This window comes from Aethalodelphis obliquidens, unplaced genomic scaffold (genome assembly GCF_003676395.1).
Source record: "Aethalodelphis obliquidens isolate GAN/ISIS:26980383/991018 unplaced genomic scaffold, ASM367639v1 scaffold31, whole genome shotgun sequence".
Lineage (NCBI taxonomy): Eukaryota > Metazoa > Chordata > Mammalia > Artiodactyla > Delphinidae > Aethalodelphis > Aethalodelphis obliquidens.
Genome location: NW_020837975.1, coordinates 12857720 through 12881532, shown reverse-complemented (window position 1 = coordinate 12881532; position 23813 = coordinate 12857720). Strand labels below are relative to the sequence as shown.

Here is a 23813-nt window from a genome sequence, read left to right as displayed (position 1 = left end):
TTTTCTGAAAGGGAAGACAGCTCGAGGAGGTTAGGCAAAGCTCTTGAAACCTAACTCAAATGATGCAAAGACAGTTTATCCCAATTCTCTCCTTCTTTCATTGGGGAAAAAATTACTGAGCTCTTTATACATGCTGGGCAAAATCCTAGGCATTGGGGATTTACAGAGAAAGGGGATATAGCCCTGTTTCTCAAATCGCTCAGTTTGGTGGAGGAAACTAATGATAATAATTACGTGCTTATTAGAGCTGTGACAGAGCACTTCATACATATCACAACATATGAATATGTGTAACATATGCATCATCTAATTCTCACAACAACCCTATGAAACCACTACTATTACTGTCTACCATTGAATAGTGAGAAAATGAGGCACAGAGAGGTTTTGGAACTTATTCAAGGTCACACAGCTAGTAAGTGGTAGAGCTGGGATTTGAACCCAGGCTGTTTGTCTCTAGCTCCAGAATTTGTGCTTTTAAAAACTAAATTACAGGGGCTTCCCTGGTGGCGCAGTGGTTGGGAGTCCGCCTGCCGATGCAGGGGACGCGGGTTTGTGCCCCGGTCCGGGAAGATCCCACATGCCGCGGAGCGGCTGGGCCCGTGAGCCATGGCCGTTGAGCCTGCGCGTCCGGAGCCTGTGCTCCACAACGGGAGAGGCCACGACAGTGAGAGGCCCGCGTACCGCAAAACAAAAAACAAAAAAAACTAAATTACAATTCAGTATAATTTTCATGGCGAGGGAGGGGAGGTGGCTAGTATTAGACCAGAAGGAGATGTTAAAGATAATCCAGACAAACCCAATACCAGCTGAGAAGCTGAGGCTCTGAGAAGCTGAGTGACTTCCCCAACGTTAGCATTACTAAGTGGGTGTTGAACTCACACCACCCATTCTAATGGGCCTCTTTCCCTTCCTCTATTGCTGCCAGGAATCTGAGAGCGCTGCACCCAGCAGGGGAAGGACATTCTAGTAAAGGAGCCTGGCAGGGACCAAGATGGAGACCCAAGATCCTGGCAGGTTCTGGAAACAGCAAGTAGAGTGGGTGTGGCGGGAGCACCTGAACGTGGGGGCAGGGAAGGATGAGGGTGGAAAGGGGGGGTGGGGACAGATTGGAAAGGGCCAGGATATTTTGCTAAGGCAAAGGGGAGTTATGAAGGATGCCATGATCAAATGCACTTCACTTATGTTCTCTCTGGCCATTGTGTGGAGGGAAACAAGGAGACATCCAGAGGACTGGCTTGGGGGCGTCGCTGGGGATGCTCTGGTGTGAACAGGACATTCACAAACGTGGTAAGAAGAGCATGTAACAAGAACAAAAAGGGGGACATAGAAACTCCTCGTAGGTTAGAGCCCTAAGTTAAAATTTTCAAAAAGAAAGTTAAAGAGAAGAAAGTGTCAGGACGAGTTGAAAAGCCTTGGACTAATGGGGGTTTGCTAATAGATAAGAGCAAGAGAGCTTTCAACCTGTATCTTGCACTCATCTTCACAAGGAGAAGAATCTTTGGATCGAGGAGTGGAAGGTAAACAGTAGTAAGAGAGAGCGGAAGCTTGAGAAGGGCTAAGAGGCTGTGAGGCAGCACTTGGGCTCTCTAAGCAAATTCAAGTCTCCTGCGAGAGACCCAGGGAAAGAGCTCGACCAAGGCACGTCAGTATCCTTGGAGTGATCAGGGAGGATGGGGATTCCGCAAACCGCTGACCAGTTGTCTGACACTGACCTCAGTTATGATTCCAGATAGGGTTCCTGAGGGCATGCTTGTGACAGTCTCCCTGGCTTCTGTCATAATTGTTCAAGCAACTTTAAAAAATAAGTTATATATAGTTTAACAAAAACAATACATGTGGATAGTTTAAAAAGTCAAGCAATGCTCCAAAGCTCACCACACAACCCAGCGGTCTCCTGTGCTTCACTCCCCATGCTGGTTACTTGCCAGGCTCACTAGAGGCACCATCCTCAAACCTTTTCGTTTTTTCTTTTAGCTTTTCAACATGTTCTGGTATTTACTTCTATATTTTAAAGTAACATGCCTATGATGCTGTCTCTTGATTCATTCCTTTTAGATTGTTTTGTAAACTTCACCCGGTGAACGGTTCAGAGCTCATGGAAGAGTGCACTTCTGACACGCCTTCCGGTGAGAGAGGGACACGTGGTTGTTTCTGGCCAATGAGAGTGTAAGAGGAAGTGATAAGTATCACTTTTGAGACGGGAAAAGCTCAAATGCGCTTCTTTAGTCTCTGCCCTGCCGTGGGACTGAGGATGCCGTGTATGCCAGATGGGGTAGCTGCAAATTGGTAGAGCCACTCACTGAGTCTCTGAATGACCGTATGGAGCAGAACCCCTGACAGCCCACATGAGAATAATGTGAGAAAGACATAAACTTCTATTATGTTATGTCATTTAGATGTTGGAGTTGTTACTATAGAATAACTTCATCCAACCTGACTAATAGATAGCTTATGAGTTTAGCTCACTTCTACCCCTTCTCCAAAGCCTACTAATGACATTTCAATTTTCAACAACTTTGCATGAGATATACCCTATTACATTTTTCTACTCTGTCACACTGTAATCGATCAGTTCCATTCTTCTTTTTTCTTGGAGTGAGATCTCCTGGAGCGCTTCAAACTTCTGCTGTAATATGGACTGAAGGCTCTCGAGATCTATACAATTGTTCTTCCCTGTATTCTGCATTCCATGTTGTCTTCTTTTTTGGTTTAATTTCTCTTTTGGGTGGAGCATATTTTCCAGTAGCTTTCTGACAAAGGGTCATTGGAAGATGTATTTTTTAGATTTTGTGTGTTTGGAAATGTCTTTTTGCCATCCACATACATGATCTGGGTATAAATTGGCTGGGTATAGAAGCCTAGGGTGAAAATAACCATGGCACAGACGACTAGCTATCCACCAAAATCTTGGGCACGCAGTGAGTGCGTTTTCCAGCTTCCTTTGCAATAAGGTTTGGTCATGAGATTAAGTTCCCTTTAATGGAAATTAAAATTCCAGACCTGGCTCATTCAAACTCTCCTACGTATGCTCTTCCATGCTTTTCTCCTTCCTGGCAAGATGGATGGAGGTGATGAAAATGAAATTCTATGGGTTTGCAAAGCCATGAGTTGAAAAGAATGTCAGTTCCTGAATAACCACCTAGAGAACTGTTCTGCCCTGAACAGTGCACCCAGGTATGTTACGTGAGCTAAAAATAAATATCTATTGTGTTAAAAATAAACACCTATTAAGCCAGTGAAATTTTAAGGTCTATTTGTTCTAACCTGCTAAGGTTAGTCCTTAGCAGTCTAACCTACTCTAATTAGTACAGAAATTGATTCTAGGCGTGGGGTGATGCCATCCGAAAAACGAAAATAGTGGCTTTGTCTAGGGGTAGGTGGTGAGGAAACATATAACAGGATGGAGAGAAGGAGATACCGCTTATGCTGGGACAAAAGCATTTGGTAAAACTGATACCAGAGATAATTTAGTATCCTACTGAGACTGTACTTACAGTGGAAGAGGTTAGAAAAGACAGACAGGCTTTGCTGTCAGTTACTTACTTCACTTAGGTTGTCACCAGGTAAAGATGAGCTTAGGAAAGCAAGTAGAGACTAAAGTTTGAAGAAACAGTTTCTGGACCTAACAAAGGAGTTGATAAGACTAAATAAGTCTTTAAGTCACAAAGACCATGAAGTCATCTCAGTTAAACAAAGGAACTCGGGCTTCCCTGGTGGCGCAGTGGTTAAGAATCTGCCTGCCAATGCAGGGGACACGGGTTTGAGCCCTGGTCCGGGAAGATCCCACATGCCACGGAGCAACTAAGCCTGTGTGCCACAACTACTGAGCCTGCACTCTAGAGCCCGCGAGCCACAACTACTGAGCCCGTGTGCTGCAACTGAAGCGTGCATGCCTAGAGCCTGTGCTCCGCAACAAGAGAAGCCACCACAATGAAAAGCCCGCACCCGCAACAAAGAGTAGCCCCCGCTCGCCGCAACTAGAGAAAGCCTGCGTGCAGCAGCAAAGACCCAATGCAGCCAAAAATAAAATAAAATAAGTAAACTTATAAAAAACAAACAAACAAACGGGAACTCATCCCTGCAGCAGGATAAAGTTAAGGACATTGTCTCTCTAATAAGCCTCTTGCTACAGATGGCTTTACAGTAGCTGGTATTAATTTGACAGCTAAATTGGCATAAGGACAAAGCAGCAAAAAACAAACAAATAGATTTAAGAACCATGTCTAGGAAACTTTGGATGTGGTTACAGCATATGTAACCAATGGGAAGCAAATAGATCAGAAATCTATTTGAAGGAAGAAATTACATTCCGAAGAAAACCATAAACATAGCCTAAAAAAACTTTACGACAACATTGGACTCCCAAGTTTCCATGAGCAACAAGTGGGCTGTGAAAGCAGTGGGACCCCAGAAAGGGGTATCCTCCCAATACCCACTTCAGGTGTGGACAGAGGAGATAACAGAGAATTTCCCAGAGGGACGATCAGGGGCTATGGAAGACAACGGACAGTGCCTCCAAGAGAGAAGGTACAGCCTCCCGCGAAGTAATCACCTCCGTTGGCAAGGCTGGGGATCCCAGCAGGGTGCCACCATTGTTGTGGACCAGGGACGGTCTGTGTTTCCCAATCTTAACTGCAATTATCCTATATATTGGGTGTGCGCAGGGTTGGAGTGTGGAGCACAGTTCCTAACTCTTTGGACCAAGAGAAATTCCATCAGACTTGTTAGAAAAGACTGCACGTCACCTCGAGGACCTGGACATGAAACAGAATGCAGAGGCTGCACGGGGCTCTGCTTTGACTCCCTTGGAAGGGGACTGAGTGTGTCCTATGGGAGGCAAGAAGGCCACACATGCCACTGACTATGGAAGACTGCTAGCTGGGCACCCAAATCTGTTCTCTTCTCTCTGGGTACACAGATGGGCTTATATTTCCCAGTATCCCTTGGTGGGAGGTGTAGCCATGTAGCTAAATTCTCTCCAGTGGAATATGAATGGAAATGACGTGTGCCAGTTTCAGGCTTGGCCTGTGCAGACTTAACGTGTGCAACGTCGCATGCTCCTCCCTTTCTAACGGCTGGCTGCAGACAAGAGGGCTCCAGAGCAAGTGTCCTAACCTGGGGTTCATGGACCCAAAGGTCAAGGGGTTCTATGAACTTGGATGGGAAAAGTAGATCTTCATTTTCCCTGTCTTTGAACTGAAATTTAGCATTTCTTCCTATGACGAATGCAGATGACAAACTACAGTAGTATTATCAGTACCTGCAATTTTGTCACCAGTAGAAATCACAGATAATTTCATATCATGTTACAGTTGTTGCAGATATCTCAAAATATCATTACAGTCATCACTACTAGGAAATTACGGTGCTTATTAGACCTGCCACTAGATTGCACATAATTGCAGCCTTCCTGTTGACAGACAGTCATGTAACACAAATGGCCGGTACTGAGCAGGGGAGGCATTCAGCCACCGAATGGGGAAGTCACATATTCTCACTGGTAAAGCAGAGATCTGTGCAGTCTTCCGGTAGTCCCTGCCTGCCGTCGTTGGTCAGTTAATATGTGAAGGTAGGTGAGTGGTTTTCACTGTTTTTTTAAAGGTTTGCAAAACCGGATGATTCAAATAAGAATTCTTCACTTTCCTTAATATTGAGAGGTATGCAGACCACAAATGTCGTCACTGATAACGTTTTTTTAAAAATAAATGCAACTTTAAATCACCTATGCTTTAATTGTACTGTCTTGTTAGCTATTGAATTAATATGGAAGCACATGTATTAATTATTATATTACAGATTGTCTTTTTATATTTTGATAGCTATATGTCCATATAATTTGTTTGCTTTTTACTACTATGAGTTTTGTGTTACAGATTTAAAAATATTCTGAGAATGGGGCCACAGGCTTCACCAGACAGCCAAAGGGGACCAGGGCACAAAAAAGTTTGGGAGGGAGCCTGTGGTATGGCTGAGCCACAATGTGGAAGGAGCTTGGGTCCCATGAAAGAAAGCCTGCCTATTACCTGAACATCCATCCAGAACTATTACGTGAGCAAAAAATAAACTTCTGCTGTGTTAATTTGGGATTTGTTATTACCAGAGCACATCCCACCTCAAGCAAAGACCTCGGTCCATTGTAGCTTTTGTTGTTATTTTTGAGCAGTTCAGTGCCATATGGATATCTGTTCTTCTGTGTCATTTCTCTGCTTGGTGTAACCCTCACTCCTACTGTTAAAAAAATATTTTTTACTTAATCTTTTTGTTCTGAAATTTCACTTGTGCCCTAGAGTGGCTCCATTAATTTTGCCAGGCCCTCAGTGGGCTTTTTTATTTTTTTAATTATTTTATTATTAAAACATTTTTTTTGGCTGCACTGCATAGTATGTGGGATCTTAGTTCCCCGACCGGGGATCAAACCTGTGCCCCCTGCAGGAAGCATGGAGTCTTAACCACTGGACCACCAGGGAAGTCCCCTCAGCAGGCCTTTTTAAATGTGGCAACTTGTATCTTTCAATCTGGGAAATTTCGTTATCTCTTAGTCAGTGTTCTGGTTAGCTACAGCCTTGTAACAAATCACTCCCAAAACTTAGTGACCTAAAGCCACAGCAATCATTTTATAACCTCTGATAGATCTGGGAAAAGCTCAGCTAGGTAGTCCTCTCTCATGAGATTATAGTCCTATGGTAGCTGGAGCTGGAACAGTGGGGACTGAAGCATCTGCAGCCTTACTGGGCGCCCCTCTCTCTTCTCAGGGTAGCCTATGTGATCTCTCCACATGGCCTTGCTTGGGCTTCCTGGCAGCATTGTGCCTTGGGGCAATAGGACGGCTTACCTGGTGGCTCAGGGCTCCAGGACAATTCTTCCAGCAGCAAAGCAGGAGGAGAATTGCCTTTGATGACCTAGCTTCAGATTTCACATAGGCTACCCTCCACTACATTATACTGGTAAATACAGTCACAAAAACCTTTCAAGATTCAAGGGTAAGAGAGTTAGACACCACCTCTTGACGGGGGCAAAGTTCTAGAAAAGTGTGTAGGATAGGAAATATTGCAGCCGTCTTTAGAAAATACAACCTGCTACAATTTCCTCTTCCTTTTATTTCTTTCATTAGATTTCTCCTAATAGTAAGTTTTGATCCTCTGGACTAATCCTTTAATTTTCTTATCTATTCTCTGTTATTATCCTTTACTTTATCTTTTTGTTCTACTTTTGAGGAGATTTCATTGACTTTTTCATCAACCCTACTACCGACTTTTACATTTTGACTGCCGTTTTTAATTTGTTCTTTTTTTTTTTAAATACTGCATCCTGTTTTCGTCTCATGGATGTGTCAATAATATCTTCTGTTATCTTTCTGAGGCTATAAATTATAATTTCTTTGAATTGTTCTGCTTTCTACCATTCCCTCTTTTCTTTATAAATTCCTTTCTCCCTCCCTCTTTTTTTCTTTAATGTTTTCTCAGATACTCGATTAATCTTGGATGTTTCTGTTGGAAGCACAGTGGGCTTGTGGACTGGCATGTCTTGATCAGGTGGACAGGTGGCTGCTTTTATTGGGAGTTCCAAATCTAGTATTTGTTGGTCTTTTCTGTGGGGTCATTTGGTTTCACTGGAGAAGACTTCTTCCATCTCCTGTGTGGGAGCCCAGCCACTGGCATCTGGAGCTCAGTGGGGAAGTGTCTAGGGAGCTGTTTACCAGGCGGAGTCTGGTTTGATTTTCTTGGGCCTTCTGACGTTCCCATTTTTGGAGTCTCCCTGCTTTACTTATTTCATAACTCCCTGACTCCGGAACAAACGTCAGGTCTCCTGCAGGGTTTGGGAGTTCCCTGGAGTGGTCTCACTACTCCTTTACACAGGGTTTCAAATAATCCCCATGTCTAGCCCTCTGCCTCACTTTGGTTTTCTGCTGTATCTGGTGTCTCCCATTTCTGAATGTTTCCTAGGTTTTCTGTAACCCATAGGTTTTCCTCTTCTTGATGCCTCCCGCAGATACTCAGTTAGACTCTCCTCCTCTTTGCTCGGTCCTGTGCCATTCTGCCATTTGCTTTGTTTCTTATGTGCTTCAGGGATTTAGATGTCTCCTAAGTCTACTGATGATGGAGTTGTGTTTCTGTTTCTTGCTTTCTTTTATATTTTGGGTGACATTCAAGAGGAGAAGGGGGGAAACCTGGAATCCCTCCATGCCTCCAAGGTCACAGCAGGCTTCATGGATGAATTCCCACAGGCCCCATGCTTAGAAGGGCCCTGTACTTGGTTTCATGCTCTTCTGTCACCATCTTGAAATTTGAACTTATTTTCATTTTGCACTGGGCCCTGCAAACTAGGTAGCCAGTCCAGCCCATTGTTGATCTCCTAATCCACCTTCCATGCTGCCCGAGTGACTATTTTGAAACAGATACCGAGTCATGTCATATTCCTGCTCAAAAGACTTCGGTAGCCCCCAAACCTTCAGGATGAAGTCCAAATCCCCCAGTGTGGTACCTAAGCCACCGTGAGCACGAGTAGACCACCGTAGGGCTTAATAACTGGTCTCAGTTTCTATTTTTACCTCCCTACAGTGCAAAGAGGCCTCTGTAAGAGATAGGCTGGGGACTTCCCTGGCGGTCCAGTAGTTAAGACTTCATCTTCCAATGCAGGGGGCGTGGGTTCAATCCCTGGTCGGGGAGCTAAGATCCCACATGCCTCGGGGCCAAAAAACCAAAACATAAAACAGAAGCAATATTGTAACAAATTCAATAAAGACTTTAAAAGTGGTCCACGTCAAAAAAAAAAAAAAGGTAGGCTGGAGCAGGCCACTCCCTTGTTCAAATCTGTTCACACTTAAAATACAGTGTGAGTCCTCCTTTGGGCTCTCAAAGCCTTCTCACCCTCTGATCTTGTCACACCCATCACCCCCTCGACTCCCCCACTGGCCTCCTTGCTATTCGTTCTGTCTGGAAAATCGTTCTCCCAGGAAACTGTACCCTCTCCCCTCATGCAGGTCCCCACTCAAATGTCACCTTCTCTGAGGGCTTCACAGATGACTCCAGCTAAAATGTACTTCTCAGGAATTCTCTGGTGGTCCAGTGGTTAGGACTGTGCACTCTCACTGCTGAGAGTACGAGTTCAATCCCTGGCCAAAGATCCCACAAGCCGTGTGGCCAAAAAAAAAAAAAAAGTACCTTGCGTCATCCTCTCTCCCCTTACCTGGTTTTAATTTTGTTCATCATTGGCCATGCTAAAGTCACATTTGCTTATCTGTTAATTACCTGTCTTTCCCAATAGAACATAAGTCCCCAGAAGGTAGGACTTTTGCTTGTTCACTGTTTTATCCCCAGGACTTCACTCACTAAGTATTTGTTGAATAAAAAAAAAATTTTTTTTGGAATGGATACATTTCAAGAAACATGCAGTAATCCTCACCGCTGGGTAAAATGCACAGAGGTAGCAGGACCTCAGCAGAGGTGTGTTTGGGTTGAAAGAAGCTCTGGGTGACTATGGCGTGGCAGGAGGGAACGAGGGGGAACCTGACGGCACAGTACTCCGTGGGGTTGGAGCCATCTTCTCTGATATCCCAAGGGGCTAATTTAGGCATCCCCTTCCTTGGGGCTCAAGAAGATATGTCCCCTGTGCATAGGTCGTATGTTTACCTGTCCATTTCCTACTTGATTAGGAACACGCAGAGTAGAGACTATTTCTTATTTACTTTTATTTTTCTAGATCCTAGGAAGACATCTGACACATAAGAGGTACTCAGTAAGTGTCAACCGATAGTGAATAGATAAAGCAATTCCAAGATCACAAATGGTATCAGGAGCAGAAGAAACCCCTGAGAGAAGTTATTTGACTGTTGAGAATTCTCCTAAGGCTGGGGCCGAATGACATGACTCTTTGCGTGTCCCTTAAATGTGACAGCAGAAGCAGTCACATCCTTGCGAGAGTAAATTCAGATTGTCAGTTGGTGGGAGACATTGCAATGAGGAGAGTGATGGAAGATGAGGTCAGAAGTTGATGACAGTTGATGGTGGCTTGGACTAGGATGGTCCATGGTGGAGGCCACGAGATGTGACTGGATTTTGGATGTAGTTTGAAATTAGAGCCAATGTAATTTGCTGGTGAACTGCATTTGATGGGTAGAACAAGAGGGGAGTGAGGGATACCTCCAGAGTTTTTGGCCTGGACAACTGGTTGTTAAATGTCCACTTCCAGAGAAAGGGGAGGACCAGGGTTGCAGAGCACAGTTCATTCAGAACATGGTACGTCCGAAGGGATGGCTGGGCATGTGAGCAGAGGTGTGAAGAGGGCAGCAGATATGAGGCAGGAAAAGCAGGAACCAACTGTGGGCTGGAGATGTGTATTTGGGAGTCAATAATGTATAGATGGTATTCAAAACCATGAGACCACGTGAGATCACTGTACTGAGTTGAATAGCATCTCTCACCCCATTTATGTCCACCATGAACTGGGGGTGTGATCTTATTTGGAAACAGGGTTTCGAAGATTTAATCAATTTAAGATGAGGTAATTCTGGATTAGGATGGTGTCCTTTTAAGAAGGGGAAAATCTGGACACAGACACACATAGAGGGAAGACTCCATGTGAAGATGGAGGCAGAGATTGGAATTTTGCTGTGAAAGCCAAGGATTGCATGCAACCACCAGAAAGTAGGAGAGGCTAGGGAAGAGTCTTCCCTAGAGCCCTTGGAGGGAGCATGGTGGCTGGATTTCAGACTTTTAGCCTCCAGAATTGTGAGAAAATACATCTCTGTTGTTTAAAGCCGCCCAGTTTAAGGTCCTTTGTTACTGCAGCCCCAGGAAACTACTACAATCACCAAGGATATGTGTGTAGGTTGTGGGCAAGGGACTCCCAAGGATGGAGCCCTGCGAAACTGACTCAAACGAGGTCAGGAAGAGGAAGGTGAACCTGCAAGAGACTGAAGAGGCACGGCCAGGGAGGCAGGAGGTCGAGCAGGAGAGCATGACGTTCTAGAGCAAATGTGGAGAAAGTATTTCAAGAAGATAGAAAACCCAAGATGCTCCAGATACACTGCTAACAATGAGGACTGAGAACTGGTCATTGAACTTGGCCATGAGGAGGTCACTGGTGACCTTGACTTGCCCAGTTTTGGTGGAATGATTGATGTGAACTGGAGGACGGGAGAGGAGGAATCGCAGGTAGCAAGTAGATAATAACTAGCATTGCCCTTGATTTTATAGCCAGCAAAGAGAATTTTCTCATCTCATCCTTATAGCAAAGCTATGAGATGTGCATCATTATTTATAGAAAGGGAAACCAAGGCTCGGTATCAGAGAATTTGTCCAAGGTCCCTGCCAGACAGGAAGTGTAGAAACCCAGACCTTCAGAAACAAAAATCCAAGCTATTCCCATACTTCCAAGTGGTAGTTGATCTGATAAATAAACTTGGAGAGGGTTGGGAAAAAAAAAACCCTAGCTTTTGCCTGTACCCAAACGGCTCCAGGGCCTTCCTGGGTGACACTTCCATTTAAAGAGACCTTTTCCCCAGCCCCTCACCTGGGCTGTACTCTCACCTGGCCTCTCCCCTCCTCCGGGTATCTTTGCCTGGTGGGGGAGGAGTTGCACAGGGATGGGAACCTTGCCCTAAATGGCTGGTCTGTTTCCTATTCTCCACTCTTGGTCCTCAAGTAGAGGCTGGGCCCTCAAATGCCTCCTGGGGCTGGGCAGGTGATGGACAGCAGTAAGGTGGGCCCTGGACAGAACAATGGAGGAGTGGTTGAGGCTGAGGGTGAATCTGAGCATGAAGGCCCTACCTGAAGGTGTTCAAATTCAAGTTTCAAAACCTTGGAGTCCGCCAACGAACGTAACCAGGCCTAAGTTTGATCCTGGGCCAGCGTGTGGACTCAGACGCCTTAAGTGCTCCCATCATACTTCTTTTCCAGGATCTGGGGTCCATCCTTCTACCCCAAGGCTCCCTGCCCTGATACAGATGGGTACCCAGAGCTCACCCACACGACCGAGGTCTAAAGGACACCAGACATGGGGTCTGGGGAGACACCCTCACTCCACAGTCTCTGTACAGATCTTCATCTTACAGGCCCTTCCAGGGCCTTCATCTGTATCCTCTCAGTCTTGCTGACTGTCAACCCCTTGCTGGCTAACTTCCGTCTGCCTCTCCAGAACCCCTTCTTGGCCACCTTGGGACGGTGATCTGTATGGGCTGCCTCAATGGCCCCCTTGCCTCTGGTTTCCTGTTGGGTGGGAAGCATGACTGAAGGTGTGAGGGAGGGAGCAGAGGGCAGAGCACGTGTTGCCCTGCTGCTTTCCACCAAAGGTCACAGCTCTCCTCCGAGTGGCCTTCTTTGTCTGACTTTCCTTCCTCTTGCCTTTAAGAGGTGCTCACTGCTCTCTCCTTTTATAGTCCTGGATGCTGCACTATCCCTTGGGGTTTCCCTCCGCCTATCTATACCTTTGTAAATAATAGTCCCTTTGTGCTGAGTTGAATTGCGTCTCCCCCCTCCCAAATTCATGTCTACCTAGAATCTCAGAATGTGACCTTATCTGGAAAGAGGGTCTTTGTAGATGTAATTAGTTAAGATCATACTGATTTGGGGTGGGCCCTAACTCCAATGAGTGGTATCCTTCCTTATAAGAGGCCATGTGAAGACAACTAGGGAAGAAGCCCATGTGATGACGGAGGCAGAGCTTGGAGTGATGCAAGCCACGGAACGCCAAGGATTGCCCGCAACCACCAGAAGCTGGGAGAGGCACGTGACAGTTTTCTCTGAGTCTCTAGAAAGAACCAACCTCGCCGACACCTTGGTTTCAGACATCTGGCTTCCAAAACTGGGAGAGAAGGAAATTTCTGTTGTTTTAGCATCCAGTTTGTGGTAATTCATTACAGAAACCCTAGTAAACAAGTACACACTTTCTCAAACTTTCTTTCAATTCTCCAAACTTGAGTGTACCATCTGTTTCCTGTGAGGACCCTGCCTCTAGCTCACCTCATTTCCCTGGGGCTTTCCATTACCCTCAGTAAGCCCCAAGTCCTCACCTTGGCACCCAAGATCCTCCCCAGTAGGGTTCCATGCTGTTTTTCCTCCCCTCTTATTGCCTGGTTCCCACGAATGGGAATCCCTGCCCCAGCTGAGCTGGTCTTTCGGCTCCTGACCCTGCTTTGCAGTTGTCCCGGTTACCTTTTCTGGGTTCCTCCACTCAAATCTCATCCATCCTTAAGCCCAGCTCCACACTTTCTCCTCCAGCAGGAAGATTTCTGGACTCCCCAACCCGCAGAAATGGACCTTATTAGCTCTTGGTGCCAACGCTCTTGGTCCAGCGTACACACCAGTGGGATACACAGAGTGTCCTTTGTGAGCTTCTCTCCAGCTAGACTGCAAGTCCCAGGAGATCAGGGAGACTGGCACGTTCTTAGGGTCATGTCCCATGGTGCGGGCACACGGTAATGCATCTGAGTGTTTCTGGAAAGGATGCTACTAGTGTACCAGCAGGGGAAGAGGCAGAACCTTCCAGGCTCCAGGGAGAACCTGGGGTCCACAGCTCTTACCAGCTGGAACCCTTCTGTGACATCATAGTAGGGACAGGGGCCCTACTATGATGCATACCAAGTAGACTTCTGTGGAGTCAAAAAGACCAGTAGGTGGGAAAAGAGAATTCCCCCTCTGTCCCCAGTTACATCTTTCCTCTCTTCCCCTCTCACTTTTCAGTTCCAGACTATATAACAGTGAGTCTGACTGATTCCCCTACTGGAGGTGTGTGTTGGGACAGAGGGTTTGGGGGTGTTCTAATCCTCCACCCTGAAGGTACCACGCTTCTCCTTGCCCTTTGCCCCCCATCCCTCCTCTGAAAGCTCCTCTGGCTCACTGCTATTCTGAGCCCTCAGTTCGCTCCCCGCCAGCTCTCAATTCCACTCTCTTTTCGGAGAGAATGAAGAGAAACTCTGTTGTAGAATCTGTCAAGTCCTCAATCCAGGAGGAAGAGAGCTTTCTTCAGAAAGAGGCAGAGTGAGTACTGTATTGCGGTAGGGAAGCACTGTGCCCGCATTAAAAAAAAAAAATTCTTCTAAGTCTCTTTTCAACTGATCTGCAATTTCCCCCTTTTAGGAAAGCCTGGCACCCCAAGGAGTCGAGATGGGAGGCAGAGGGCAGCCCGGGGGCTCTGCCCTGTCACTCATCAGGGAATAGGCTCTGCTTCTCTGTGCCCCACGCCTCTGACTCCTGCCTCTGTGGGTGCAGCCTGAGGACCAAGGCCGTGTTACACCCCCGGCCCCCTCCAGTCTCCCTAGCCTCTCAGGCGCTCCCCAACTTGCCATCAGGAAGGAAGCAGCTGCCTTCTCCGGGGATTGTCTCATTCAAATCTCAACTCTCCCGGAGTTCTCCAAAGCCCAAGGCCAAGGCTAAGTCCCAGCTGCTCTCTCGGGACAGGTCAAGAGCTTCCTGCAGTGCCACGCCACTACGCAGGCCGGTACCCATGGGCGTGTGGCCTCAGGGATTTCTTAGCCCATTCTCCAAGTGCTGGCCAGAGGAGCCCCTGCACACCTATATCCCACCGGGAGGGAGCCACTTCCCAAGCCAGGAAGCCATAGCCCCAGTGATGTCACTTGTGGAGGGTGGCAAACCCCAGTTCTCTCTACCATTCTGGTTTAAATAAAAATACATTCAGTCACTTATGGTCTTTCTCTTGTGTCTGCTGAAAGCATGGTAAGGGTCTGTTTTGACTGAAAATATATTTTATCTTCTCATTCTACTCCCGATTGGGTTTTCCAGGGTCCTGGTCTTATGACTGAGCGTCTTGATGGTCTTTCAGTTATGGCTGCCTGTAACCCTGTGTATGCGGGACACTGTGACCCTTGGATTTTATTCTATAGTGTCCAGTTCCAGTGGGCCATGGAGTCAGGTCCACCTGAGTTCAATTTCCATAAACCTGATGATGGGATTTTGATTGGAACTGTATTGAATCTATAGATCTGTTGGTGAGAACTGATATCATTAAATTATGAATCTTCACATTCATGAACAGGGTATATCTCTCCATTTATTTAGGTCTTTAAATTCTCTCAATAATGTCTTATAGTTTCAGGGTAGAGGTCTTATACATTTTTCATTAGATTTATTCCTAGGCATTGGATGGTTTTTGTTGCTGTTGAAAATTTTATTCTTTATACGGAATTTTTCTAAATATCGGTGATGGGTAGTATAGGAAGGGGAGCCTCTGTAATACCTACTCTTAATTTTTTTTAAGAATAGCTTTACTGAGGTACAGTTCATGTACTGCATTCACCCATTTAAAGCGTACAATTCAATGGTTTTTAGTATATTCATAAATATGTGTAACCATCACAATCAACTTTAAAACATTTTATCACTTCAAAAAGAAACCTCAGGACTTCCCTGGTGGTCCAGGGGTTAAGATTCTGCCTTCCCAATGCAGGCGGCCTGGGTTCAATCCCTGGTCGGGGAATTAGATCCCACGTGCCTCAATGAAGATCCCACAGGCTGCAACTAAGACCCGGCTCAGCCAAATAAATAAATAAAAATAAATATTAAAAAAAACCCTCATGGGCTTCCCTGGTGGCGCAGTGGTTGAGAGTCCGCCTGCCGATGCAGGGGGCGCGGGTTCGTGCCCCGGTGCGGGAGGATCCCACATGCCGCGGAGCGGCTGGGCCCGTGAGCCATGGCCGCTGAGCCTGCGCGTCCGGAGCCTGTGCTCCGCAACGGGAGAGGCCACAGCAGTGAGAGGCCCGCGTACCGCAAAACAAAACAAAACAAAACAAAAAAAAAAACCCCTCATACTCTTTAGCTATTTACCTGCCAATTGTATTCCTTTTATAATATTATTTTCTATTTTTTGTTGCTGGTATAGATTTATCTAAGTGTATCACTTGTATTCAGTGATGGCTAAGTACAAATATTAATTCTTGTAGTTTGTAGAGTGTTTTGGATTTTCTGTGTATGACATGTCATCTATGAATAATAATATTTCAACTTTCCCTTTTCAGTTCTAAGTCTTTTATTTCTTTTTCTTGTCTCGTCTTGGCTAGCACATCTAATACAATGTTGAATAGAACATTGTTGTGAATGGACATCTGTATCTTATACTGATCCAAAGGAGGAAACTTTCACTATTTTGTCTTTAAACACGATGATTGCTGTAAGGTTTTGTTTGTAGACAGTCTTTATCAGATTAAGGAAGTTCCCTATACATTTACTAAGTGTTTTTTTTTTTTTTATCATGGATTGGTCACCTGGTTTCAAATCCTGAATCTTCCACTTATTAGTCATTCTACTCTGAAGAAATCACTGACTTTCTCTGAGACACAGTTTCTCCATCTTAAATTGGGGAAAGGAATTCCTATCTTGAAGCTTCTTGTGGGGCTTCTTGCAGTCCAGTGGTTAAGACTCCATGCTTCCACTGCAGGGGGCATGGGTTTGATCCCTGGTTGGGGAACTAAGATCTCACATGCCAGTGGGTGTGGCAAAAAAAAAAAAAAAAAAACAACTTCTTGTGAAATTGAGAATATTTATGAAGAACACCCAACCCATAGTAGGTGCTCAATTAAATACCTAACATTACATTATATATTGTTTTACTTATCATCCTCCTGCCCACCCCCTCCCCATCCCATACATATGCCCCATGAAGTGTTGCTTTGCCTCTCTTATTCAGTGCTGTATCCCTGGGGTTGAGAACAATGACTGGCATATAGAAATTGCTTCAGGAAAGAAAATTTTTGATTAACCAATGTCTATTTCCTCTTTTCTGGAAGCCTATGGCTATAAAGCATGGTTTTAGAGCCCAGAATTATATTTGTCCTTAGAGAATCACATAATTCTCTTGGGAATTTCCAAAGTTCAGTCCCAACTCTCCTTCTGGCTTTTAAAAAGTTCATATTTTCTGCTTCTAGATTATTTAATCAATTTCTGCAATCCCTTCTCCCTTAACTTGTTGTACATCAAGAAGAGCTTGGGCTTCCCTGGTGGCGCAGTGGTTGGGAGTCCGCCTGCCGATGCAGGGGACATGGGGACACGGGTTCGTGCCCCGGTCCGGGAAGATCCCACATGCCGCGGGGGGGCTGGGCCCGTAGGCCACGGCCCCTGAGCCTGCGCGTGCGGAGCCTGTGCTCCATAACGGGAGAGGCCACAACAGTGAGAGGCCCGCATACCGCAAAAACAAAACAAAAAAAGAATAGAGCTTGAGGATCAAGTCCCAGCATCCCCAGCTGCACTGCATGATGGTGGACAAGTCCCTCCCCCTCTGACCCCTGAGACCTTAGGGGTTTCCTCCAATACTGGTTCCAACAAGACTTGTGGCCTCACAAATTTCCTGAGAATCTGCTCTGCTTTATCCAAGTCTCTCCTAAGAGCAGCAAAGAAACCGGATCCAGGATGAGCCTTCTAAACCCTCAGCAAGTCCTGAACTCAGGGAGGTGGACAAGCACTTGCAGCCTGAGGGATGAAGGTTGGAACAAGGGCACCTCTGGACGTTCCCCAATGCTGCTTGGCCGCAGTTGTATCAGGACTTCCTTTTCCCTGCTGGAATGCTTTCCCATTGCCACCAAATCCTATCCTCCAGATCAAGGTTTCTCAACAATGGTGCCATTGACATTGTGGACCAGATCATTCTTTGTTGTGAGGGCTGTCCTGTGTATGGGAGGATGTTTAGCAGCATCTCCGACCTCTACCTTCTAGATGCTAGGAGCACTGCCCACGCCACCTCACTGTGAGTTGTGACAACTAAAAATGTCTCCAGACAATGCCAATGGCCCTTGCTGAGAACCACTGCCCCAGATGATCTTTGTAAAGCCCCCCTTTCATCAGCCTCTCCCAGTTCAAACTGACTCTTACTCAGTAGGCCTTTCCTGCCTCCCCCAACTTAAACTCATCCCCCTCTTCTCAGAACTCTGAGCAGCCCAAGCCAGAGCTGCCACCACCCCAGGTGAGAACAGTGTCTAACATCTATGGAGCACTTAGCCCATGCTGTTGCCCAGACTATCTGAAGGAATCCTCACAACAGACCCATGAGTAAATACATGTATGGTTCGCTCCATATTTCAGATACTGGAGCCCAGAGAGGTGAAGTCACTTGTCCAAGGTCACACAGCTGGTGAGTGGTGGATCTGGGATTCAAATTCGGACTCACAACGATCATAAACCACTCACTTTATGCCACTGGATATTCCTCTTTTGTTTCTTATGTGTTCATCTGCCTCCAAATCCAACAGCAAACGCTTTGAGGGTAGGGACTAAACTACATTTGTGGATTTTCTGCTGTGTTCAGCACAGGGCAGGAGGGCCAAATACAACTTTAGTGATTGATCTCCTGCCAGTATGGAGTTTGACGCATTAGAAGGCACGAGTATGTGATAGAGACACAGATGTAGAGAACAAACGTATAGACACCAAGGGGGGAAAGGGGGGTGGGATGAACTGGGAGATTGGGATTGACATATATACACTACTATGTATAAAATAGATAACTAATGAGAACCTACTATATAACACAGGGAAATCTACTCAATGCTCTGTGACCTAAATGGGAAGGATATCCAAAAAAGAGGTGATATATGTATACGTATAGCTGATTCACTTTGTTGTACAGCAGAAACTAACACAACATTGAAAAGCAACGGTACTCCGATAAAAAAAAAAAAAGGCATGAGTATGTGGATGAGACTGAGGATTGGGAAGAAGAAACTTTCAATTTTAGGCTTAAATAAATATATTCACGAAATGCATTGAACAGAGATGCACATCTCAATGAATTTTCACAAACTAAACACATTGTGGAACCATATCAAGAATCAGAGCATCATCAGCTCAGACTCCTCCCTCATACTCCCTCCCATTCATCCGCTCCTGAAGTATCCACCATCTTGCCTTCTAATAACAAAGGTTCATTTTGCCTCTTTCTGTACTTTGAATGAGTGGGACCATGTATCCCTTTGTGTCTGGTTTGTTTTGCCCAGCATTGTTGAGAATCATCCATGGTGTTGTATGTAGCAATATTTCATTCTTTCTCTTTTCTCTAGAGTGTTCCATGTGTGACTATACCACAGTTTACTGTTAATGGACATTTGGAAGTTTCCAGTTTGGAGCTATTGTGAAGAGCGCTATGTGACATTAGTGTACGTGTCCTTTGGTGAACACAGTATGCATTTCTGTTGGGGCAAAGCTTACCTATGGAAGCGCTGGGCCATAGGTATGCATCATGCTTCAGCTGTAGTAGATACTGAAAGGTTCTCAAAGTTTTTTATATTTGGAGGTTTTTAAACCATAATTGATGTGCCCTTCCCCCACCCCGGGTGTTTTTCTGAAGAGATGGGAGGAGAGGAGTAGTACGACGACCTCCCTGGAATCTTCCAGATGACTACGCCTGTACTAAGAACTTTCTTTATAGGAAAATTATGTCAGAGATGAAAGGGACCATATAGATCTCAAGTCCAAGGCTTTCATTATGCACAGGGAAAAACTGAGGCTCAGAGACAAGGGTTGACTGGTCCAAGGTGGTGTGGCTCTAGCCTGGTCTAGAAGCCAAGTTTCTGGATTCTAGATCCTCATTTTGCTACCTGAGTACTTGAAGAGACTGCTCATCTGGAAGGTGATGGGGTGGAACTAGATGCTGGATTGGACCCACCAGGATTATATGTGATGCGTGAGAGGTGGGGGTGGGGAGGTGGGACTGGGGACTTGTCTTGCCCCCTACATTTTCCTTGCGTCTGGGCTGAAGCCAAGGAAAACACAAGCCTGACGGCTCCTCCCACCAGGGGAAGTCAAAGTGAGGGGCTTTACAATTAGAGCCTGTGAGCCTTCCACCTCACAGCCTCCTCCTCTCTCCCCTCTCCCCTCCGCAGTCCAGGGAGAGGATGGGGTGGGGGAGGGCTCTGCTGGCAGTAGGGACAGGGGTTCCAAGGTCTGGAAACAAGATGGGCTTCCCCCTCAAGGGGCTCACAGTCTTCGGAAAAGCCAGACAGACTTTGGGCATAGAGCAAAACCCCACTTATTACGTACTGAAGTTCCATCCACTAGGAACCTGGCCAGAGCCTTAAGCCAACTTCCAGCGGAAACGGCTAAGCCCACAAGACCAACAGCTGCAGCCTCAGTCCTTACCTGGCGCCCCAAACCCACCCCTATTCCTGCAGCCCTCAGACTTCCGCATCCAAGTCCCCGCCCCACGGTCCACATCCGCCCCGCCTGAAATTCACTTTCCATTTTCATTAAAGTAGTTTAAGCCAACCAAGCGGAGGGAATAGAAGACGTCCCCCTACCTTGCCCCAACTTCTCTTATCTCATACCTCCTTCCCAGATCCAGAGGTCCCCACCAGGTAGATGAGACCTAAGGGAAGGATAAAAGAGAGGGGTTGTTTCTCTGTGCAAACTCTTTTGGCATCCCCTCTTCCCTCCCCATCTGCCTTCTCGCCCTGGCTCCCGCGCCGGGCTGGGGCGCCAACTAAATCTGATCAAAATGCAATTGCCAAGTCGTTAAGGTATTTGAATTAAAAAAAAAAAAACTCCCGAGAAAGAAAGTATTTGATGGCTAATAATCTCATTTCAATATAATGGGACCTTCTTCTGCAGAGAGCAAGACAGGTTAAGAGATATAATTATGACTTTGCAAACTCTCTCCCAAGCGCGGGAGACGCACTGACAGGTCTGCGCGCGGCTGCGCCCGACTCCGCTCGCTCCGAGGGGAGACGCTTTGTCTGCAGGGCCCGTTAAAGAGACACGGTCCCTTTTCCCCCCTCGGCCTACATTACAATTTAACTGTCAGCCGCGTCTTCACCCCAGGATCGGCTCTGAGTCCCACGCGAGGATCGGGGGTGGGATGGAAGAGGAAAACCGGACTAGGGGGAGGGGGAAGGAGAACGAGGGCTGACCTGTCAAACGCTGCCCCCTGGAACTGCGAGCTGGGCTGTCAAACCCGCTCCCTTAGTGGTCTCTTTAAGGTCACATTTACACTGTAGGGTTCCGGTGCAGCAATGATTGGGCGGGGCGCTGGTCGTGGTGGTAATTCAGGAAGCTCAGATTTATCTATCGCCCGTCTCCAAAGTAGCCCTTTCTGAAGGACCCCAAAGGAACAGATTCCTTCCTGGCAGAATTGCTCGGTTTCAGCTGGCGGAAAGGAACCGAATTAGGAAACTGGGGAGAGATGGTAGTGGTGCTGTTCATGCCTACCTTTCCCTTTTTCCTACACTCTAAACAAACTTTTTTCCTCCCCTTTACTATAACGGGAGAAAAATACTCATTTGAAGCCCAGATAGGAAATCCTTGAAGAAAGAGAGATTTTCTCGGTTTCACATCTCGCCCCTTCAAGAAAGTGCGAGAAAGAAAATCTCTAATTCGGTGTATACGTGTGTGCCGGGTGGGTGGAGAGGAGGCAAACGACCGGCCCAGCACAGTTAGAGAGTATTGATTGCAGTTCGGGTCAAGAGACCGGGGGAGAGTCAATGCCAGAAGCGCGAGAGGTGTTTGAGCCGCGGCAGCCAACGAGCTCAGCGGCACAGCGGCGCCGAGCGACCCGGGGCCCCGACTTGGACGTGTGCGCGAGCGTCTGTGCGAGCAAGTGCGCACGTGGGTGAGCACTGCTTCCAGGAGAGCTCTCCGCTCCCAACCCAGCCAATAGTTGGAGCCGGAAATCGAACGCAGGGACGCAGTAAAGACAGACCGACGGACTGACACGCCTGTCCAGAGAAAAGGAGCCAGGGCTAAAGGGAACCGGAAGCCCGTGGGGTCCCTGTCTTCGCTTGTCCGCGACTCTCTCAAAGCAGAAGGGAGATTTACCCTGGGTGTTTCCCGCCGATCTCGGCGCCGCCCAGTTTTGCGCTGAAAGAATTCGGAGGAAGCGGGTGCGCCACCACCTCTCCCCAACACTCCAGGCCCCTCGAAGAGTGGCCGGGGGGACGCCGGCCATGTGGCCGCGAGGCGTGAGGCTCCGGCGAATCCCTAGGCCACTATGATGGCGGGGCCGGTAGGCCCAGAGGCACCGCGACCCCTTCTCGAGTTGATGAGGCCGTGGGGCCGGGGTCCCAGGATTTCCTCCGGTCCTCGCGCCCGGCCCCGAGGACTGTTCGCGACGCCTTGTCGCACATCAGCCACAGCGACTCCCTAGAGTCATTCGCGCAGCAGTAAAAATGGGGTTGGCACTGTCGTGTCCTGCGTGGACAGCACACCTGGCTGCGTATCCTTAAAGTGCGGTTTGTACGCAAGCGGGGTCACCCTCACTCGCCAGACAGCTCCCCCTGGCGGCCCGGGACGCAGATTTCCGTGGCCGCGGAGGACTTGGGGAGAACCAGGCCCCCGAGAAAGAGAGAAGCGATGCTCACCTGGTTGGTTCGGGCTGAGCACCCGCCCCAGCTTATGCTGCCCCTTCGGCTTTGTCGGGCCCGGGGGGGCCTTACCCTGCTGTGGCGACCCTAGCTTCTCCCGCCGCGCACCGTAGGATGGAGAGGGGACGTATCTGGAAGCAGCCCCCCAACCCTGCTCAACTCACTAGTGAATACTTTGCTAGGCGGGTTTCTGACACCCCTGCCCCCTTTTTTTTTTCTCTTGGTGTTCAGTGATCCTATACGACAGAGGCCTGGCGCGCGGCCGCCGCAGGGGAGCGTGGCTGACGGGAGCCATGTGGCTGCGAGGGCGGGGGACTCGGCTGGGATTCCCCGGGTGGCGGGTCGGCACTGGGGATCGAGCCGATGGCTCTGGGGGCGGGGGCTAGTTCGGGGCGCCGAGGACTGCGGGCCGGGGTCCTGGCCCGGTGGGGGGCGCCGGGGAAGGCGGGCGCGGGCCGGGCGCGCCGCCGGCGGGGTCAGGGGCGAAGGGGCAGGCGGAGGGCAGCGCGCGGGGAGCCGGCGCAGCGTCTCGGGTTACGCGGCCCGGCCCTCCCACCCGCAGCTCGGGCGCGGGGGCCCGGGCGGACTCGGGCCGTCCCCCGCTGTTTGCATTTCTCTGGCAGGCGGCGGAGCTTGGGTTGAAAGGAATCGCCTCCATTTGGAACGTTGTTTATTTTTCTTAACTAGCCAGCGCCGACAGACGACCCCGAAAGCACGGCGGCCGGACCCGGCCGAGCCCTCGCTGGGAAGGGGGTCAGGACCGCAGGCGGCCCGACGAGGGGGGCTCTACGAGCCCCCGCCCGGGGAGTGCGCCCGGGTGCCCTCGCGGCCGGATTGGGGGAAGGGTCGCGGTAGAGCAGAGAACGACTTTCTTCCATGTAGGAAAACCTACTTTATCCTGTCGCAGTTACCTTAGCTTTGACCTTGCTCGAGGCGGGGCGGCGAAGTGGTTAAGCTTTCCGGCTTGGGCGTCCCGCCGCCTTGGATTTCAATTCCGCTGCCTCCTTTTTTTTTTTAACCTCCGTGACCTTGAGCAAGCCGTCTTTGTGCCTCAGTTTCCTCAGTTTTTAAATGGGTATAACGTAGTGCTTAGCTCTTCGCGTTGTTGTAAGGACTAAATGAGCTCCTTCACATAAGCCCTTAGCGCTGGGCCTGGAACTTGCCAGGAGCTCAGGAGACGTTAGCCCCTCTCGTCGGGGCTGCGGATGGTTGTTGGTTCTCTGGCCACGCGAGGGTGAGTGGGGTGGGGGCCGCCAGCAAATGTGCGGCCCACCGGGAAGAGGCTTGAGCTGGAGGCCCACGGCTCTCAAGCCCCGGGAGAGGTGCGGGCTAGGGAGAGTTCTGAGCGTTTTGACATGAAATGAATAAAATGCAAATGATATTCCAAGACAGATGCTAATGAGGATCTATGCTTTGAGCGTCCACAGCCCCGGCAGTGCCCAGAACAGTGGCGGAGCTGGTGTGAACTCAGAGATGGACAGGGTCCAGCAGCCCGGGGCGTGTGTGTGTGTGTGTG

General features: G+C 48.1%; 1 long non-coding RNA gene across 1 annotated transcript; it reads right to left on the bottom strand.

Moving 5' to 3' along the window:
- Positions 1–634: 634 nt before the first annotated feature.
- Positions 635–21166, bottom strand: LOC113631088 (uncharacterized). The gene is made up of 3 exons (XR_003437180.1): positions 20849–21166; positions 20267–20307; positions 635–1795 (listed from the first exon to the last, which is right to left on the bottom strand). It is a non-coding gene; the product is annotated as an uncharacterized LOC113631088 (long non-coding RNA).
- Between the last annotated feature and the right edge of the window lie 2647 nt (positions 21167–23813).